This window comes from Pinus tabuliformis, chromosome 7 (assembly GCF_031772625.1).
Source record: "Pinus tabuliformis cultivar Carrire ecotype Pingquan chromosome 7, CPIR1, whole genome shotgun sequence".
Lineage (NCBI taxonomy): Eukaryota > Viridiplantae > Streptophyta > Pinopsida > Pinales > Pinaceae > Pinus > Pinus tabuliformis.
Genome location: NC_142293.1, coordinates 191,705,080 through 191,725,178, shown reverse-complemented (window position 1 = coordinate 191,725,178; position 20,099 = coordinate 191,705,080). Strand labels below are relative to the sequence as shown.

At 37.4% G+C, this 20,099-nt stretch overlaps 1 protein-coding gene across 3 annotated transcripts in view; it reads left to right on the top strand.

Moving 5' to 3' along the window:
* Positions 1-10,232: 10,232 nt before the first annotated feature.
* The window catches only part of LOC149246506 (uncharacterized), a 304,091-nt gene continuing 294,224 nt past the window's right edge, over positions 10,233-20,099 (top strand). Inside the window, exons 1-2 of one of the 3 annotated variants that reach the window (XM_089457952.1) lie at positions 10,238-10,753; positions 14,017-14,150. The gene's annotated coding sequence lies outside the window, so the exon portion shown is untranslated. Of the gene's footprint in view, positions 10,754-14,016; positions 14,151-20,099 lie in introns of all 3 variants that reach the window. The other 2 variants (XM_089457953.1, XM_089457951.1) reach the window with 2 other exon arrangements.

Genomic DNA, 20,099 nt, shown 5'->3' with positions numbered 1-20,099 from the left:
TGGTTAGACGGAGACCTTACTCTGTCTAGTAGGTACAAAAGGAGCTTCGAAGACCTTGAGGAGAATTTGTTTGAGTCGGAGCTAGTTAAGCTCTGTAGTGCTCAGGATCTCATAATTTGCAACAGTCTAAAGAAGTGGCCCAATTCTAGCCAGATGACCTGCATCCATGGGCTTGGTAGCAGCGTGGTAGACTATGTTATTTCTGATCTCCCTTTATACAATGAAATAATAAATTTTGACATCTTAAATGACCACGTGCCTGACTCTGATCATAGGCCTTTACTTATAACTCTCAATTTTGTCATTCATAGAGATCCCATAGAAAATAATCCTTATAGCCAAAAGAACCTAATATTTGATAGAAATAAGAACGATCTCTTTCTAAATGAATTAAAAACTAATTTGCTTCCTTTATCTAGTATAGACAACATAGAAGACCTTTATCATAATTTTACTACAACCCTCTCATATTTTATTAACAAGTTCTCAGTTGAAGTTTCAAATAATAAAAGAATTAGCAAAACCAACCCATGGTATGACAAAGATTGTAAAAGTGTGAGGAAAGCAGTTAAGGAAGTTGTTGATGAATCTCTTAAAATGGCCAAGATAAAAATATACGAAGCCCTAACTAAAAGGAAAAGGATGCAGTACATTCATAAAAGACAAGAGAATCTCTTACACCTCTCTAAGGTAGCTCCTAAGAAATTTTGGAGGAAGATTCTGACTAGGAAAACTAAAGATAATAATAAAATTGTTTTACATGATTGGAATTCCTATCTTAAAAAGCTTTATGGATCTCCAAATGTCATGGATAACTTTGAAACCCTGCACACAGCAAAAGAAGTTTTCTCATTAAAAGACATCGATTTTGGGGTTAAACGCCTAGCAAATGGGAAAGCTAAGGACATCGAAGGTTACTAGGCAAAAATCTTAAAAATTGGAGATCTTGTCCTTATCCCCCACATTCACAAGGTTTTCAATCAAGCAATCAAGCAAGGGTTCCCTAAACCATGGACTGAGAGCCTCATTATCCCTATTTTTAAAAGTGGGGATACAAATAACCCCTCTAATTATCGAACCATTATGATCAGCCCTCTCTTAGCCAAGCTATATGGTATTATTTTGGAAAAGAAGTTGAGCATATGGCTTGAAAGTGAAGGTAAGCAGGCTAAAGGCCAAGCGGGTTTTAGAAGGCATCACTCAACAACAGACCACCTCGTTACGCTTAGGATCATTGTGGAGGAATGTCGTAATGATAAATCCAATCTCTTTTGTTGCTTTGTGGACTTTAGAAAGGCTTTCGATACGGTTCCTAGAAACAACCTTTGGAATAGATTAGAAGAGCTAAAGGTTCCTTTCGAGTTGAGAGCTGCCGCTATAAGATTATACGAGAATGTAATTGCCAAGCTAAAAAGCAATGAGGGGTGGTTGAAAGATATTAAATGTAATATTGGAGTTAAACAAGGTTTCCCCCTCTCCCCTACCCTATTTGGCATTTACATCGACAAGCTTGAAGGTTATTTAGAGGAAGCAGGTTGTGTTGGCACGATCTTAGCTGGGATAGTCATCATCCTTCTTCTCTATGCTGACGATATTGTTCTTCTCGCAAGGTGCCCATCTGATCTTGATAAGCAACTTAGGCTTCTTAAGGATTTTTGCTCTACCATGGGTATGACTGTTAACACTGACAAAACAAAAGTTATGATTATCAAATCCAAGAAGGACACTTACGCTAATTTTATGTATGCCAATAATAACTTGGAGGAAGTGTATTCTTACATGTACCTAGGAATTGATATTCTTCACAAGCTCAAAAGGAACTATAGCATTGAGAAAAGGATTAATGGGGGGTGGAAAGCTTATTTTGGTCTTGAAAATAATTGTAAAACGACAAACCTCGTAATGTGGGATAAAAAGAAGCTCCTCTTTGAAACTTTAGTCACTCCTGTTATCTTATATGGATGAGGTCTGGGGTTGCAACATCTCTAGAGAATCCTGGAGAAAGATTGAGCAAATCCAAAAGCGTTTTGTAACGTATAACCTAAAAATTAAAAGCAATACACCCTACCCTATTCTCCTTATAGAGGTAGGTCTTTCCCCTATCGAGAGCCTAGCTATCACTAGACTTCTGTTGTACAAGCACAAACTCAATAATATAGGAGATCATAGACTTCCTAAGCTAGCTTTAAATTCCAGCCAAAACCACCTAAGGCTCAAGCGGGGTGGTATAAAGACACGAGGGCTTGGTTAAACTTTTGGGAGATCAACGAGAATGATGCATTGCAAAACATTAATAACATTAAAAATATTGTTACTTCTAAGTTCAAAGAAAAAAATGTGGTGTGAGAAAGATTCAACAACTAAAAGAAAATTAAGTTATTATAAGAAGGTCATCAACCCCACCCTAGAAGATGAAAAATATCTCTCTGTTTTAACTAGCTCAAAGAATAAAATTAATATAACGAAGATTAGAACGAACTCTCATGAGCTCCATAGTGAAACAGGTCGTTGGGCAGTTCCCAAAACACCATGGATGGAAAGGATCTGCCATCCCTGTGAGAATAGGAACATCGAGGATGAAAACCACTTCCTCTTAGAGTGCCCCGCGTACGACCACATTAGATCTCAGTTTCATAATCTTTATCGCAATACTGATCTTCCTAGCCTTTTACGATGTCAAAATTATAGTGAGATCGGGAGGCTTCTCTCCAAGCTTTTTGAGCATATGAATAAAATCTTAAATCAAACTTAAACAATTTTTTTCTTTTCTTTAGGTCCGTTAGACCAAAGTTTGGTCTTAGTGGACGTTAACCACCACCACCACCATCACCATCATCATCATCATCATCTCTATGTTATATTGAAATCATTTTACTGTAAAATTAGTTTGATTTTTAATTAGTTTTGAAAATTTTAAAAATATTTTATAAAGTTTATTAAAATTTTGAAAAAAAAATAATTATTAATTTAAATATTTTGAAAATTATAAATAATTAAATTTGAATTTTTATTTTTTTATTTGTTATATAGATGAAATAATTAATTTTAGGGGTTATAAATAGAATTTGTAAATAAAATCTATTTAAAAAAAAATCCATATGTCACCAATTGTCGTAAACATCAAATCTCAATATTTATGAAAATTTCATTATTGATAAAAATTATAAATTATAAATAAAAATAAAGAAATCTACATGCCAACCAACAAGTGTCATAATAGTACACACATCAAATCTCAATATTTATGAAAAACAATACACACATCAAATCTCAATATTTATGAAAATTCATTATTTATGAAAATTTCATTTCTAGGTAAGTGTGTCAAACTCATGTTTCACTTTGCCTTATCACTAGGACTCCAATACTATTGCAACAAATACAAAAAAATCCATCAAACACATTTATGATATTCTATCACTTTCTATATCAATATAGAGATATTTTTGAAAATGCAATTGAAGTTTTTTCCTCTAAACTCTTGTTGCATTTGTGTCTTTTTCTACATTAATACAACCTTCATAGATTGATATCTAATTGAAATTGATACTATAGTCTCAATTTAAAGTCTCTCAATACATATAAATATTTTTCTATTGTTTTTTCATAAAAATATAAAATACCTAAAACTTAACTATTCCTTTACTAACAACATATTTCAAAATAATATAATGTATTGATAAGAAAAAACAATGTCCCCTTCATTATAAATCTTTATAGCTCTTTGGTATGCCCCTAAGTCAACATGTCTTTTCATAATTAATTATGTGTTCCTTTAATATTATATAATATTTTTCTTTCAAACATTTTTACCTACCTTTAATAGCTAGCTTGATTTTATGATATTAAATGTTTTTCTTTCAAACATTTTTACCTACCTTTAATAGCTTGCTTGATTTTATGGGCAAATTGTGGGCAACTTGTGTAGGAGTCATATAAGACTTTGAAATATCAAGTTGTCAAATAATGCAAGATAAATACTTATAAGTATTTGTAGATGCATTAGTTATTTAAGAATATAGAAAGAAAACAAAAGCCAATTGATGCCATTTATTGTGGAAATTTTTGTTATAAATGATTTTAATGCAAAATAGAAACTCATCATTTTAACTAAACACTTTTATAAAAATATCCCTACTTAAAAACTTTAACAATTCTATTTCTTTTAATATTTTGAAGTAGAAACCGAAATTCAAAAGTTGAAGGAGATCTAGACTATTATAATGTCACCTACAAAATAGAACCTTACAAATCACAAGTTTTAATAATTAAAAAAATTTAAGATCCTTGTGCATGGGCATGAGGGGAATTTTTGTCTTAGATACAATAACTTCCACTATTAATTACTTTTTGCATAAGAGGCAAGTACTAAACACCAATGTTGCATATTACACTTGTTTATTTATTTTATTTTAGTTAATAGTTATCATTTTACATTAAAAAAAGAGAGTTCGAAATAAAGATCTTTTTACATTTTTCAATGTTTTCAGACACTTTACTATTCGAGTGCATTCATAAAGATTTTTCTTGCTTCGGTGAGTTCTATTATCTACAATTCTACATTGAAATCTACCATAAACTCTACAAAAAAAACTCCTAAATATAAAACATATTTGCAAAACATTCATCAAAGCTTGAGATTTAATAAGCAACAGATGGCGCAACTTTTGTTGTTGTGCCCAAGTTTTCTTTTGCTGCATTGTGTACACTTTCTCAATGCTCAGCTGACCCTTGAACCTTTGGATTCAACTGACCATTGCTAGCTTCCAAGTCCTTCTACTTGAACTCAAACTCATTGTTGGTGGGTGTCTCCATTCCACTCATTTTGAGCTTCAGAACTATAATATCTACCTCCATGATTGCCAAATTTTTGTCTAATTTACTTTGCAACAATTCACACTTCTTTTCCAACAATTCAAACTTCGCTTCCTCCTCTTTCTTTACCATTTCACTTCTTTTGTTTGACAACTCCATCTTAACCACTACTGCCCTTGACAAGTTGTCTATTGGCTGACACCGCTGCTCCTGGTCATATTCATTTGAATGCGTCTCAGGTATTGTCATTTCCTTCTATTTAGATCTCAATGTTCACGACCGAATGGTGAACCATAACTTCATTGTATTTGTTATTACACTCACGAAGGTAAATTCTATATATACATGTTGGACTTGATTCTTGAGGCGACAATGCCTATGGAGAGAATTAATTTCCATATCTTGCCAAATCTAGACACCATGAAGATAATCCACTCTCGCCAAAGGGTTTAATTCACAAACTAGTCTGAATTGATATGCAATTAAAACCTTTGTGTGAGTTTATAAGGCTCTAATATGAGGTGTTAATGGAGAATATTGGTCACTCACAACCCTCATACACTTGGATATTATTCTATGCCATTTGGCATATTGGCTTGCCCTTTGAATTATGAAATGGTGGGTAATACATTTGTGTATGCATAGACTCCATGCACCATTGAATGCCTTCGCCTGCCTTGGAGTAGGCCATAGGCAGGGGATTTGAGACCTGAGGCATCGACTTTGGCAGACCCCCCAAAATTATCTTGATGATGACCAAATGGCCATATTTTTCAATCAAAACCATTTTTGGGCATTGTTACCGCTCAAACTAGTAGGGGACACATAAAGGGAAAATGTTAGGCCAAGGGAAACAAATGGAGACTTAGACCACTATCACCTCAGCTAAGTCTCTATTCTATTTACAGACTTTCACCGATGGGAGGAGACTCGGTATATTATGGAGTCACCGATGAAAGATAAGTCAATGAAATGGCATGGAGTGCCTCAAACAATCCCTTTCTTGGAAGAGTTAGAAAGATAAGGCTTACTTGCTTTCTAAGCAGGGTACAATGTCTTCGAGGGAAAGGAAGGGAGGATTTAAGGGTTAGGTTTTTGGGATATGACTTATGAAGGAACTTCTCAAGCCCTAAAATCCTTATTGTAAATAGTATCCTAGATGGTTATTGAAGAATGGTCTTCTTAAAGGAACGAGACCAAGTGGAACCAGTCTAGGATAGGAGGAATGAGTATAGAAACTAATGATGTTCTTACCCTAGACAAGGTGGGGAGAGGATCAAAGAAATAATTTTCACTTGAGGGTGTTGATTTGATCCTGTGAGGTACTAGCCTTGGGGATGTTAAGGCAAAGTTTGATTCCAAGCTAGGGCTTTGGATTTTCTCCCAACTCCACCATCGGTCGGAATGGCTTCAAAATTGGAGGAGACCTTGAGGAAAACCAACGCAGGAGACCCTAGGAGATCAAACTTTTTGGAGGGCTAGCTTGTCGGGAAATTGATGCCATAGGTCCTCCAACTTGGCTAGACTTGAAAGAAGGTGAAATGATGTGATTTTTAGTGACCACCTCTTGGTAGATCAGTTCCTTAGTCTTGGGAGAGTGGAGTCTATGATGAAATATGAGTATGATTCTTGATTCTTAATCAAGGAGGCCTCAAGACCACTTCGCTAGCCTTCTAGGTCAAGGAGAAGCAATCTTGCAGCTTTTATACTTCGATGTGCAAAGGAGATGGCTTATCAAGGTCAAATTATTTGATAGAATTACCCCTAGGAGATTTTGTTCACATTACATGGCCCATACATTGAGAGATGTTATAATAGAAAAAAAATTCCACAATTTTAAGCAGTAAATGCATGCAACAATTAGCCCTAGAAATAGCGAAAATCCCAATCCAATGTATATGACAAAGTAAAACAAGAATAACATTAAAAGCATGTACTTACATGTAACAGAGTATATCCAACCATCCACAATTGACAAAAGAGAAGCTCGAAGATAAGATAGACCAATATCCACACATCAAAATTCATCCATAAAGCTCCAATTCATCCTCTAGAAAAAGTGTGAAATTCTCAAGAGAGAAAATAGATCCAATCCAAAGTGATGATGATCAAATAAGCTCTCCTCACTTGTATTTATACACAAATTAGGAGGTCAAATTAGCTTCCTTGGCCTACATAAGCTCCAAAAACAAAACAATGTTCTAATAATTCAACTTTTGGTGGCAAGCTCACCAAACTAGCTCATAAATGAAAGAATCAACCTCTCAAGACGTCAAATAATAATCTATGCATGTTGTAGAGCCCTCTAAGAGGCCTAATGAGGTCCATGGGCGCCACAATGAAGAATAGGACCCTCAAAAGCAGTGGGCAAGGGGTTGGCCCCTTGTAATAATTTGTGGTGCTCCAACTGAGATGTGAGGGCACACAAGTGTCCTCATGGGTCTCCAAACAATTTGAAGATGTCTGTAAATCGCCTGTAAGGGCTAGGATGATGATGTAGGTGGTGCCACATCATCGTGCAAGTCCTGGATCATCTGCCAAGTGTATGGTGAAAATTTGGGGCCAGTTGGGCATGATGGATCAGGTGCATCTTCCTCGTCCAAGAAGTGAGCCACGAGCAATCTCAGAATGGAGTGCAATCTGATATTGTGGAGGCCCATGGTTCTCAACAGACACCTTACATGTGCCAATGTAGCCCTTTGGAGGATTAGGACCTCGTATAGGGAGACCAAACCCAAGATGGAGACCATCTGCAATCTTGCATAAGATCCAACGTGTCCCTTGGCCTTCCAGTACAACAAGTCATTAGAGAAATCGAGTAAGTAAGCTTATCAATCATAGATCACAAGTGGGGATTTCATAATGGCTTGTCCTTCCATAATGGGCTTCAGGGTGTGCCATTGTCTCCCAAACTCCAAATGGGGTTAACCAGTAATCCTATTAGGTGGTTTCAACTTCTAAATGGGATAATATAGTCAAGGTACATCCTTCAAAAGGTGGTAGCATGTGACAGATAGGTGAATGAAATAGGGAATGAGAAGGGGCAGCCCTAGGTCACATGCTGGGGTACAAGGGTAGCTAATAAGAGGGAAGCCCACACTTGGGTTTATAATGTATAGGAGGGAGAAATAATGGTACATGAGGTACCCCAGTCTTGATTTTTCCACCCTTCCTTATATGCCTTTTGCCTTTTTATGATTTTCTTTGATTAACTGCTCGGGGCTCAAGGGGAAAGAGCATGATGTATAAGATTTAACATTGAATACTCCCTTTTAAGATAGGGTGGTTCATTGCCCACCAGGGGCTGGGACAATCATGGGTTCCTATATAATGAAGGAGGTTCATAGAACCTATAAGTACCAGGGTGATGGCCATGATGATGGGGTCGAACTCATGTATGACTTTTGCCCATGTGCTAAATGTGCTTGTCCTGGCCATATTTTGCATTTTGTGGCACATTTTCTTGTTGAATGTGGCCAAATATGCTTTTATATTTCTTTTTAGCTGCATCAACCTATGGGCTTCATTCCAGGCCATGACCTAAGGTGTGGGCAAGGGGAAAGGGCAAGCTAACCCTATGTGGACCCAAAGGAGGAATGTGGACCCATGTGGGAGAAATGATGAATGGGGTAATAATGAGTGGAAAGAGGGCAATACAAGTGGATAAGGAAGCAGGACCACACAACCCAAATTGAGGCTTCACATGAAATACCATCCCTGGAGCCAAGTGGTCAGTAAAAGGGATCCCACGGGATTATAATCCAAGGTTAATACCCAAAAGGGGTGTAGCGGACAAGAGCACAGACCTACCTATTCTTTCCACCGAATCCCCCCATTAATCAATGCCTAGAAGTGTCCATGATAAGCAAACTACAATACTCAATTTCCAAATGACAAAACATACCTTTAGTTTCAGGGGGCCCACCTTCAAACATACGATCATGGCAGATGGGCGAGGGACCACATGGTTGGCTCATGTGGTGGAGAAATAGCACAATGAGCTAGATGGTGGCTACAAGGGGCTGTTGGCTGCCAGCTGAGGACCATCTTGGAGAAAAAAATTATCATGGGGATATTACCCACAAAATAGTGGGTAATAGGCACCTCATGGTATATCGGAAAGTAGTGTTTCTAATTGGTCCAACTCCATTACTCCTTGGTTCAAAGTTGCTCCTTTATTGGCCAACTTGTTTGCTTCTAAACTCAACTACCTATAGATATGATACAAATATATCTCCTTGTATTTCCTCAGTTGCAAGGCTATCCTTCAGAGTATTGCAATGTTGGTCGTTCCTTCCCTAAGCTTTAGTATGGTGACTTGCTTTATTACTATAATTGAATCTCCAAAGACCAATATTCTCTTTATACACTTGGTAATGGCCAATGCTAGTCCTTTCCAGAGGGTCATATATCCAACTTGGTTATTGTTCATCAATATTAAAAATTACCTCTCAAGCTCTTACCAACTTGATAAACTTTTTTAATCATTATAAAATATATATCTATATATAATTTTAAAAATCTAAAATAAAATTATTAAACCAATTTTATATATTTAAATTTGATAAAATAAATTATAAAATAAAAAATATAAATTAAATTTTTTTCCCATAATTCATCAAATGTTCATGTTCTCACATATATATAACTAAAATGAAATTAACAAAATTCTGATTCTCTTTGGCCTGACGTGAAAATGTTTCGCTTTTGGTACTTCACGTCATATTTCTGTTTAAGATATTACTCTTTCAAATATTGGTACTGTTGAGTTCAAAGGTTAAAAATGGTTTACTCTTCACTTTTCAAACTCAGGCTCAAAGGTTAAAAAAGAAAAATTCTAATAAATAATATACTTTAGAAGATAATAAATTAGAAAAGGTTTATTTGTCTTTTTTAAGAAAAAAACCGACATAGATTTATATTAAGAAAATATAAAAGTTTTCTAATAAGTTAGAAAAAGTTTACTCATTTTTTTTTCAGAGAAAAAAACCGACATAGATTTATATTAAGAAAATATAAAAGAAGATAATAGGTTAGAAAAAGTTTATTTGTCTTTTTTGAGAGAAAAAAAACACATAAATTTATATTAAGAAAATATAAAAGTTTTCTAATAGGTTAGAAAAAATTTACTCATCTGAAAAAAACGGACATAAATTTATATTAAGAAAATATCCAGTTAAATCGTTATTAATATCCATTTTTTTAAGGTCGCGATTTGACTGCTAAGTCTACGAAAGCATACATACTCTACCCCCTCTAGTTTTGAACCTGTGACCTCTTAGGAGGAAACACATGCTCTTAACCATTAGGCCCACTCAACCTGTATACATTCTAAATACATATTGCTGATATTAAGTTCGGAAAAAAAACCCACAAGATTACAGAAAATGAAAACAGATATTCAAACTCATGCTCATAGGTTAAGAAAAATGGTAGTAAATAATATACTTCAGAAGATAATACAGTACGCTCGAGCTTTCCAGAACAGGTTGAACTCTGTTTATTCTCAATGTGATGTACAATTGCATGTTATGCCGCACGCTCTGTGGGCCTTCTCGAGGTAATTCATCCCCATTAAACCGACCCTCCATCCGTTCCATGATCAATAAATTCAGATGGGAATATTAGACAGTGACACCCACGTGGATTTCAACTACGGGCTTTATTACTGGCTCCATTGAAGAGCAACGCAGCACTATCAGAATTAAAGCAAAAGCCAACTTGCATGAAAGACGGTGAAGCAGAACCCACAGCATAAATTCCCATTGAGGATGGTGAAGCACAAGCCAAACATGAATGCCCACTAAACTCTAATATAACATTTGTATGTTAACTGACACTCAGAGAGTCGGCGAAGGAGGGCGTCCGCGAAGAGAAGCTGGAACTGAAAACAGAGACTTTTTAACATTCACCAGGAAAGCTATTCTGACTAAACCAGGTTTGTAGCAGATAGACCACGTGCATTCATGCTATATTTTAATTTTCATGCATCTGGTTGTGTTCTCCTCCCTTTTTTTTAAGTTTCAGTCATTTGGGTTATTTTGTCCCATGTCTTAAATTCAGCAAAATAATATGTAGGGAATTGCATTCCACAATGGAATCAATCTATAGCCGTTATGCTAAATTATTAGCTGGGCCTCGGTGAATTTTCCACTGTTGGTCTGGAAATTTAACTCTGCAATTTTCAAATTCAAGTTTACTACCCTTAGATCCACTGCATTTCCTGTTCGCACTACCATCTCTGTCCTGTATAAAAGTGCCTGCACAGTCGTAAGTGGATGGAATGTGATGGTTGAAAACATTTAACTGGCTACTGCGAGCCACAGTGAGAACGTAGGTTGCTAATGAGCTTTAAAATCAAGATACCAAAAGAAGAAAACAAAAATTTAGATTATAGTTCGGGAATTGATGGTTACTAATATTTCAAATTGGACGAACTGAAGATTAAACTAATACAAACCCATCTGATGCAGGGTACAACATGCACCATGAGATTGTGAAGCTCAAATACGTTTATATTTAATTTTCGCCGATTTATTACATTAGCTTTTTTGTGAACTCGAGATAGCATCCTCACGCTTTGCAACCTAGAGGTGCATATCAGATCCTGGTTTAGATGGGTATGTGATGGTGTCCATATTCAATACATACAATGTACTGTTATATGCAGTGTTGATGAATCCCCACCCTCACTTAGATGTAGAACACCTTGCTCCTGTCGGTGCAAAGAGAAATTCCATGTTCGCAGAATTTGAACCTTGTTGTTGGTAAGACCATGGAAGTTAGGAATACCAACAAAGTTAACATCACATTTGGAAATCTTAGAATTTCCTTCCCCAAATCATTAGATTTCTTTCAATGACACCAATTCGTGCTGGTGGATAGTTTCTGTTGGATGCTTGATGAAATGACGTTGGAATGGGTAGATGTCGTCAACCTGGCCTGTATGTTTCTTTATTCTTGCCTACATAAATACAATTAAAAACTTCTTATAGAATCTCCTCAGGTCGAAAGAATTGCTCATAGCGAGTGTAGTGCCTATTTGTAGAATATTTTGTTGTCTAGAACATAAGCTTCCTATGATATCCATTTACAATCTATTTACCTTTTTGTCATAGTGATTGTATTGCACATGTACAAAATATTTTATCTAGAATGTAAGTGATGGGCTCCAGAATTACAGCAAGAATGATGTCCTCCTGTTGCTCTCAACTTTAATCATCAACCCGGGGGTTGTACAAACTTAAGAGGTGTTGTGCACTGTATGTGCAAGCCACAGTTCTGCGTCCTTATGGTGCATCTACTTAAGTTATTGGTCGTAATTGAAAATGTCACTCTATGTCTTACTCTGATAGCTTAGGTGAAAGGAAATCAATTCATGGCTGCTACTAGAAATCTAATTGCAAGGGAATCATTCAAGGCAAAGCCTACTTAATCAATCACAACTAATTCACTTGAAAGAAATATTGCAAGTAAAGGAAAGTGCTACCAATAGATTGTAGAAACAGAGAATACTATCAATCTAAGTTGCAGAATTCAAAGTACAGGAAAATATAAACTCTCTTAACCAAATTAAAATAAAACTATCCATTTCCTGATTTCCCTTTTGTTGAACCCCATTGCTTGGTGCCATTTATGGTGTCATAGACAAACTATGCATTGCTATAGAAGAAAATGCTAAAATGAGAGGTTTTGTGCTGTTCTATAGGAACAATCACAGAGCTACAGGAAACTCTGTGCTTCTACAGGAAACTGCCCAATTAACCAAAGAAAGATGCAAATGAGTATGAAATTGCCTGGTGTTCATAAAAATCATTCAACTAACTTAGAACAAATTTATAAATCAATTCTGTGTTTAAGGAAGTAACATTCTATGAGTTTTAACTTTCCTAAAGGAAAATAAACGCATGCAACTATAACAAAACATAAAAGAAGACTAGAAAAGTAAAATATAGGGGGCTGCTTGAAGTCCTCTGGCTGGGTCCTCCCCAAGGCACCCAAGAATCCAAGAAAATCACTAGTAGTGAAATGAATAGGAAACTTGCCTTAACATAGCAAAACTAAATACGTTCTTCAAAAGTTTGAAATTGTTCTTGGGACTGAAATTAGCTTGTACAACAAAAAGGAAAACAAGAAGTCCCTCTTGAGGTTTGAAATTTTCAATTTATACAATAAGTAAGGAACAATCCCCCTTGATAGGTGGGGTTGATTTTGTCCAAAAATCCCAAAGTTAAGGGCAGTTTGTTTCTTGGATTCAATTGCATTGGCATACTCAAGCTCCATTCCTGTTGTAGCCTTGATAACTTGAGCAGCCTTAGTTCACATGCTGGCAGTCTTGGAAACATGATCCCTATTTCTTAGCAAAGTTGGTGGTGGGGGATATCATCATGTCATATCAACAACTTCTAATGCCAAAAACCATGAAAGCATAAACATGATCATATTACTTAAGCAACCTACTTAACTTCATGGTTTATCATGTAAAATTAAAATATCAAAAATGCATATTAACAAGATCTAAAATATGTTTTAGGTAGAAACAGGATTATAGTTAGGCTCTCAAAATAGTCATTACCAAGGCCCTTCATACCCCCTATTTCATTTTGTTGTGATTGCAGAGGAAGGAAAATAAGAGTTTACCAGATTCTTTACCATTTCTGCCCTTATTCTTACTAACTCTGGAATGGTTTCTGAAGATTTGCTTGATGTCCCCATAATCTAGCTGATAGCTATCTCCATTTGATAGGAGATTAAGTGTCTCCATGAGTTCTTTCCCGTCTCCTCTGAACAGAACAAGTATGAGTGAGTCTTCATCCAAAGTGCAATTATGTGCTCTCTTGTAGCTGAGTTGAAACCTTTCCTCGGAGTCTTCTAGACATTCATTTTCTCTTTGGGTCATTCTAAATATTCAATCTTTAGTATCTCTAACTCTACAATAACCTCTACATTTGTCATTGAAGGTTTGCTTCATCTGATCCTAGCTAGAGATGCTGTTGCCTTCCAAGCTCATAAACCACCTTAGAGCTGATTTTTTCAATGTAGAGGGAAAAAGTTTAAGATTTTGTTCATCAATTGTATACTCGTAAGTCCCGCACAAAACATTAAATTCAAACAAGAAACTGTTAGGATCTTCAGTAAGCAACCCATAGAAATGATTTAGTACTGAGGGATTGATGTTCTTCTTTTTTGCTTCTCCATTAGGTGCCTTGATAGGAATTTCAAAAATCTACTATTTTTCTTCTTCTTCAACCATGGTGTATTGAGATGGAGCTCCCTCTTTGGTGATGTCATTTTGAAATTTGGAGCAATAAAGGATTGGTTCATGCATTTATTTTGTAAGTATTCTTTGTGTTGGAATATCTTTTATGGCTATTATGTGGAATGGATATTGTTAGGGTTTCTATGTGCTAGCAATTATTGAACATTTTTCAATGAAATCTTGGCAATGGTATTATATGCATTACCCTTGTAAAATTTGTGTGACAATCCCATGAGTGATCCTTCATGTTAATCTTGTTGCTGCACAAACTAACAGGCCTTGTGAAGAGGTAAAAGCTAGAGGGCACAACAACACTTGGGACAGAGGCCCACTATCACCACAGCCTAAGTCCCTTGCTCTTCTCGGATTTTCACCGATGGGAGGAGTCCCAGTATTACTCACTTGTGATGATTGTCTTTGTGATAGGTTTGAAGTGAGGTAAGGTAACTCATTTAATGGAAAGATTCAACAAAGGTGAGAGCCTTTGGAGAGGCTAATAAGATTTCCCACAAAAAAACCCCTTTTGAAATCATTACACAAAACCTAGGGTTGAGACTTGACACGAGATATATGCGCATCCAAAGTCAAGGTAGGTAAGAGAAAAGGCATTGTATGATTTACTTCACCAAGTACTAAAGAATTTGCCTTCAAAGAATCCCTAAGTTGAAGGATTTGCTTCTAGGGTTCCCTCTTGATGCGACAACTAGGGCATCGAAATTTACGGAGAATCTGGCATGGGAATTCCACCAAAATTTGAGGTCCTTTAGAGGAGACACAAAGAAAGAGTTCTATCCAAACAAAATTCAAAAATTCCTCTCCAAGAGATTTCACACCAAGCCCTAGATGGCCTCCTTATCCTTAAAGGGATGAATTTTTAGAAGAGAAAAAGAAGAAAAATTTATGGTTTAAATTTGTGTATGACCACCAAGGGACTTGATTAGTGCCTAGATCATTGGGAGTATGGAGTCATGGGTGCTTATAATTGGCTAAATTGACCTTCATGGATTAAATACATTCATTATCAACTAGGAACATTCTTTCCACATCATCAATGAGTAACACATGCAAACTTCCCAAGATTATAATTTTGAAAGATATTCAATAAAACAAGGTGCAAATATTTATCATGAGAACAAATTCCATGTATTAGACATTATTTGCAAGAAAATTTCACCATAAAGAAACACTTACAAGACAATATAGAGTATATCCATCCATAAAAAATACATCAGAGGCTCCAAAAAGATAGCAATAACATGAAATTGCATCCCCCAAACATCCAAAAGCTTCCTCAAATTGTAGGTCTGAATTCTTGTAATAGCCAATCACACACAGTAACTAAAATCTGAAATACAGAAGCCTGAAGAATTAATTTGTACTTACCTTAACTGCTGCTGATTCTGCTACTGATCTGGTGATTCTGCTGCTGGTGATGCCGTGACTATTTTGATCCAATCTCCGGGAGACCAATACCACCCAACCAGACTGAGCAAACCTAGCTGCTCAATCCAGAAAGCTGCTCAACAGAAGCTCTCTGTCCCTCCGTGCCCAGAACCTCAGACGGCTTAAAGCTCTTCCAATAGATAATTATCTTCTCCTGGTTTTCTCCTGGTGAAATTCTGCTTCCGGTTCTCTCTGCCCCTCTCTGGTTTTTCCCCACTCTCTCGATCCAGGCTCATGTTTTTATATCCATGGGCCTGGCGGTGGCCGCCCTCCTACCTGCAGCCACCGCCTTCCCGCGACTTGACACGCCCTCCATGCAATTTAACCTTCAGATCTTTTCCTGGCAAAAGGGCGCTCTGCTATAAATTCTCAGTTGGTTGGACGCGCCCCTTATTAATGGATCCTTTAATGATTTTTTCAGGTACGCTAGCATAGGTTGTGTTTTACGCTGCATATGTATATTCATAAGTTTAGCTTATATATATCTTATAACATTTGGATTATATATATATTATAAAGTTCCATTATATAGTATATAAAATTTATAAAGTTCAATTATGTATTTTGTAAATTTAATATATATATATTATAAAGTTTAATTATATATTTTATAAAATTTAACTTATATATATTTATAAATTAAATTGTATTTATAAGACTTAACACATTTATTGTTTAAATTTCATCACATTTGTTTTATTATAAGGTTTAAAACTTTATATAATGGATCAATTTAGCTGGGTCGTTACAATTCTCTAATGAGGTATGCGAAAATCCAAAGTGTGATCTTCTAAATGAGAGAGAATCTCTCCAATATATACATGACCTAGTATGTCGAAATACAAGTGAACAAGCCCCTCTACATGTTGAAAATGCTTAGTAACCCACCCATGGTTACAAGCCAACCATGATAGCTTTTAAAAATTAATTTATCTCTCTCTTAAGCCCACGCAAGGTTGGCGTCATGCATGTGAAGAGGACTAGGGAGGTAGTGTCGAGGCCTCTTGTGCTAGAATTGCGATGGAGGGCCTCAAAAATCATGATGAAGAGGGTGACACCCTCATTATGTTGCAAAACATCTTCAAGACCCCTATTTTGGGCTTGGGGCACCAAAATGGGGTCTCATGGGTCTCCAGGTGGCTCAAAATCAAGTTGATGCTCCATCAATGAGGGCTCAAGGATGACACATGCCCTCCCATGTCTTCCTTGGAAAGACATAACCTTCTCTAGGCCTTGGGTCAACTGCCAAGTGTTGGGTGCAACGTGTAGTTGGTTGGGGCATCGTGGTCCAAGTGCATCCTCTCTCAAATAACTGGGGTAAAGAACAAGCTAATAGTGACGTTGAGGAAGCCATGGCATGGCAATCAATGCTTTGCATGAATGGAGGGTCATGGCTCTCAACACTCACCCTACAAATGCCATCATGATCCTCTGGATGGCTTGGATCCCGTATAGGGAGGCCAAGCCCAAGATGAAAACCCACCTGCAATCTTGTATAAGGTCCAATGTGTCTCATCACCTTTAGACACAATAATTCATAGTGCAATTGAGTGAATATGCCTATTAATCAAGGGCAAAAATGAGGCTTCATATTTGGGTTTCCCTTCCAAATTTGGGGTTTTCAGCATGTATTGGTGTTATCTCCCTCGGTAGGAGTGGCTAATAAACAACCCTCTTAGGTGTTCCCAACCCCTAAAGGGAAAGGACATGTCCATGGTACATCCTTGAAGTGGTAGGTGTCATGTGAATAATGATGAAGTGGATTGGGACACAAGGGTCTCAAGGCCAAATGCCATGGGCTCAAGGGTGGTAATGATGAGGGATATCCACATATTTGGGTGTATGAATGTAGTAGGGAGCAATCGTGGTACATGAGTTACCTCAGACTTTGTTTTTCCACCCTTATTCATTACCTTTTGCTTTTTATTGGTTTTTATTTTTATTTTACTGCTCGAGGCTCCAAGTAATGAGAGCATGATGTGTATGATGTAGCAGTGATTACCCCCTTAAGGTGGGGTAGTTCATTGCCCACCAGGGGTTGGGACATACATGGGTTCCTTAATAATGCTAGGGGCACTCATAGGGGCCCTAGGAACTAGGGTGATGGCCATAGTGATAAGGGGTAGAGCTCATGCTTGGCTTTTGCCCACATGCTAAATTTTATTGTCCTGACCATCTTCTACATTTTATGGTATATTTCCTTTTGTATGTGGCCATATTATGCTTTTATGCTTTTTTTAGCTGCATCAACCTCTGGAGCATTGTTCGAGGCTCGAGCTAGACATGTGGACAAGGGGATGGGGAGTACCAGAGCCTTGTGGATCCAGCTATCATGTGGACCTAAAGAGGGAAGATGATGAAATAGGTCATGTAATGTGCGAAGGGTAGTGAAAAACATAGAATGGAAAACAAGACCACGCTATTGAAGTCGAGATTTCCCAAGTAGTGCCTGTTACCCACCACCAGTGTGTGATCCCTATAGAACTTTTCTCCTAGATTTATCTTCAATCGACAACCAACAACCTCTTGCAGTCACCAAATAGCTCGATGTGCCACAATTCTCTGGCACATGAGCTTGCCATTATGTGCCCTTGCCTATTTGTTATAATCGTATGTTTGAAGGTGGGTTTTCCAACCCCAAAGGTATGGATTTTCATTATATAATTGGGTATTTTTGTTTACTTATGGACACATTATGGTATTTTGGTCTGTACTCTTGTTCCCTTGTCCAATTTGGTGGTTAACCTTGTATCCTAGTCCTGTGGGACCTCCTTTATTGGCAACTAGCTTTAGAAGTGACACTACATGGGAAACCCCGATTTTGGTTGCATGGTCCCGCATTCTAATACCACGTACATCACTCCCCTCTGCTCATTATAACCCCTTTCCACATATTTCCCATCCGGGTCCACGAGGAGTTAGCCTTCTCCTCCCCTTGCCCACACTTTGGGTCGGGCCTGAAATGATGCCCCAGAGGTTGATGCAGCTAAAAAGAAAGTTAAAAGCATAATGTGACCACTCACAACAAGAAATGTACCATAAAATGCAAAATATGGTTGGGACATAAAAATCTAGCACGTGGGAAAGCGCCAAGCATGAGCTCTACCCCTATCATTATGGCCATCACCCTGGTTCCTAGGGCTCCTTATGTGAGCCCTTTGCATCATTAAGGAACCCATGATTGTCCCAACCCCTAGTGGGTGATGAATTGCCCAACCTTAAGGGGGTATCCGCTGCTATATCATTCATATCATTCTCTCATTCCTTGGAGACCTGAGTAGTTAAATGAAAGGAAAATCAATAAAAGGGAAAAGACATTTAAGAAGGGTGGAAAAACAAAGGTCGGGGTAACTCATGTACGACGGTTTCTCCCTCCTACATCTATACACCCAAGTGTGGGCTCCCCTCGTTATAGCTACCCTTGTACCACGACATGGGGCTTGGAGCCTTCCCCGTTGCCCCGCTCCATCCATCATTATTTCATATGACACCTGCCATCTAATCGTTGTACCATGGACCTTTCACTCCCTTAGAGGTTGAAACCACCTAATAGGGTCCTTGATTAACCTCCCTCTTGAGCATGGAGACACCTCGTCATTCTAAAGCCCATTATGGAAGGGCATGCCACTATGAAGTGCCCACTTGGTTCCATGATTTGTAAGCTCATTTACTCAATTGCACTAATGAATTGTTGTACTAGAAGGAGAGGAGACACATTGGATCTTATACAGGATTGCAGGTGGGTCTTCATCTCGGGGTTTGGTCTCCCTCTCCGTATACGAGTTCCAAGCCCTCTAGAGGGTCATGATGGCACTTGTAGGGTGAACGTTGTTGAGAAATCTATAGAGCAACAATTATGATGATTTCTCTTATACTTGATAACTGCTTGTGATGTATTTTTACTTTTTCTTGATTATTAGCTTCTTCTCTTATTATTATGTTGTTCTTATCATCAAACAACTACCAAAAATATGAAGATCAAAAGTACTCAAAAACACATGATGTAGGTTGTAAGCCAGGGCCAAAACCTCTCCACTTGAGAGGAAAACCCACAAATCTCTTCTCTTCTTATAGATTCTTCAATTGCCAAATTCCAAGACCTGTAGACCAAGACCAATACCCTTCCAAGACCAAGTCAGACTTTCTTGATGATGTGCTTCTTCTATCCAAGTCAAACCCAGTCAAATCTCTTCCAGCTGCACAATTTTGACCCCCAGCTTCAGAATTTCAGCCTCCACTAAAGGTATGAAATTTTTGGCCCCTAAAATAGTTGCTGCTTTTACACATGTGAGCAAATTTAGGGCTTCCAAGGCTTCCTTTGACCTTCGCTTGGGTTTCTTCCAGTTTTGCACTAATCTCGATTTAATCACGACTAAATCGGAAAATCGTGATTTTTTCAAATTGGCGATATTATCGGCCGATTAAATCGCATTTTTTTTTTGTTCTTGTTTATGAGGAGGAGGTGACCCAAGCTACCCCTGTCACCAGTAGAGGACGTGGTCTACCTCCTGTAGCTCCTAGTTCTTCAGCTGCTAGAGCACAGCAAAGTCTACTGCCAACTCCATCGACATCTACATCTAGA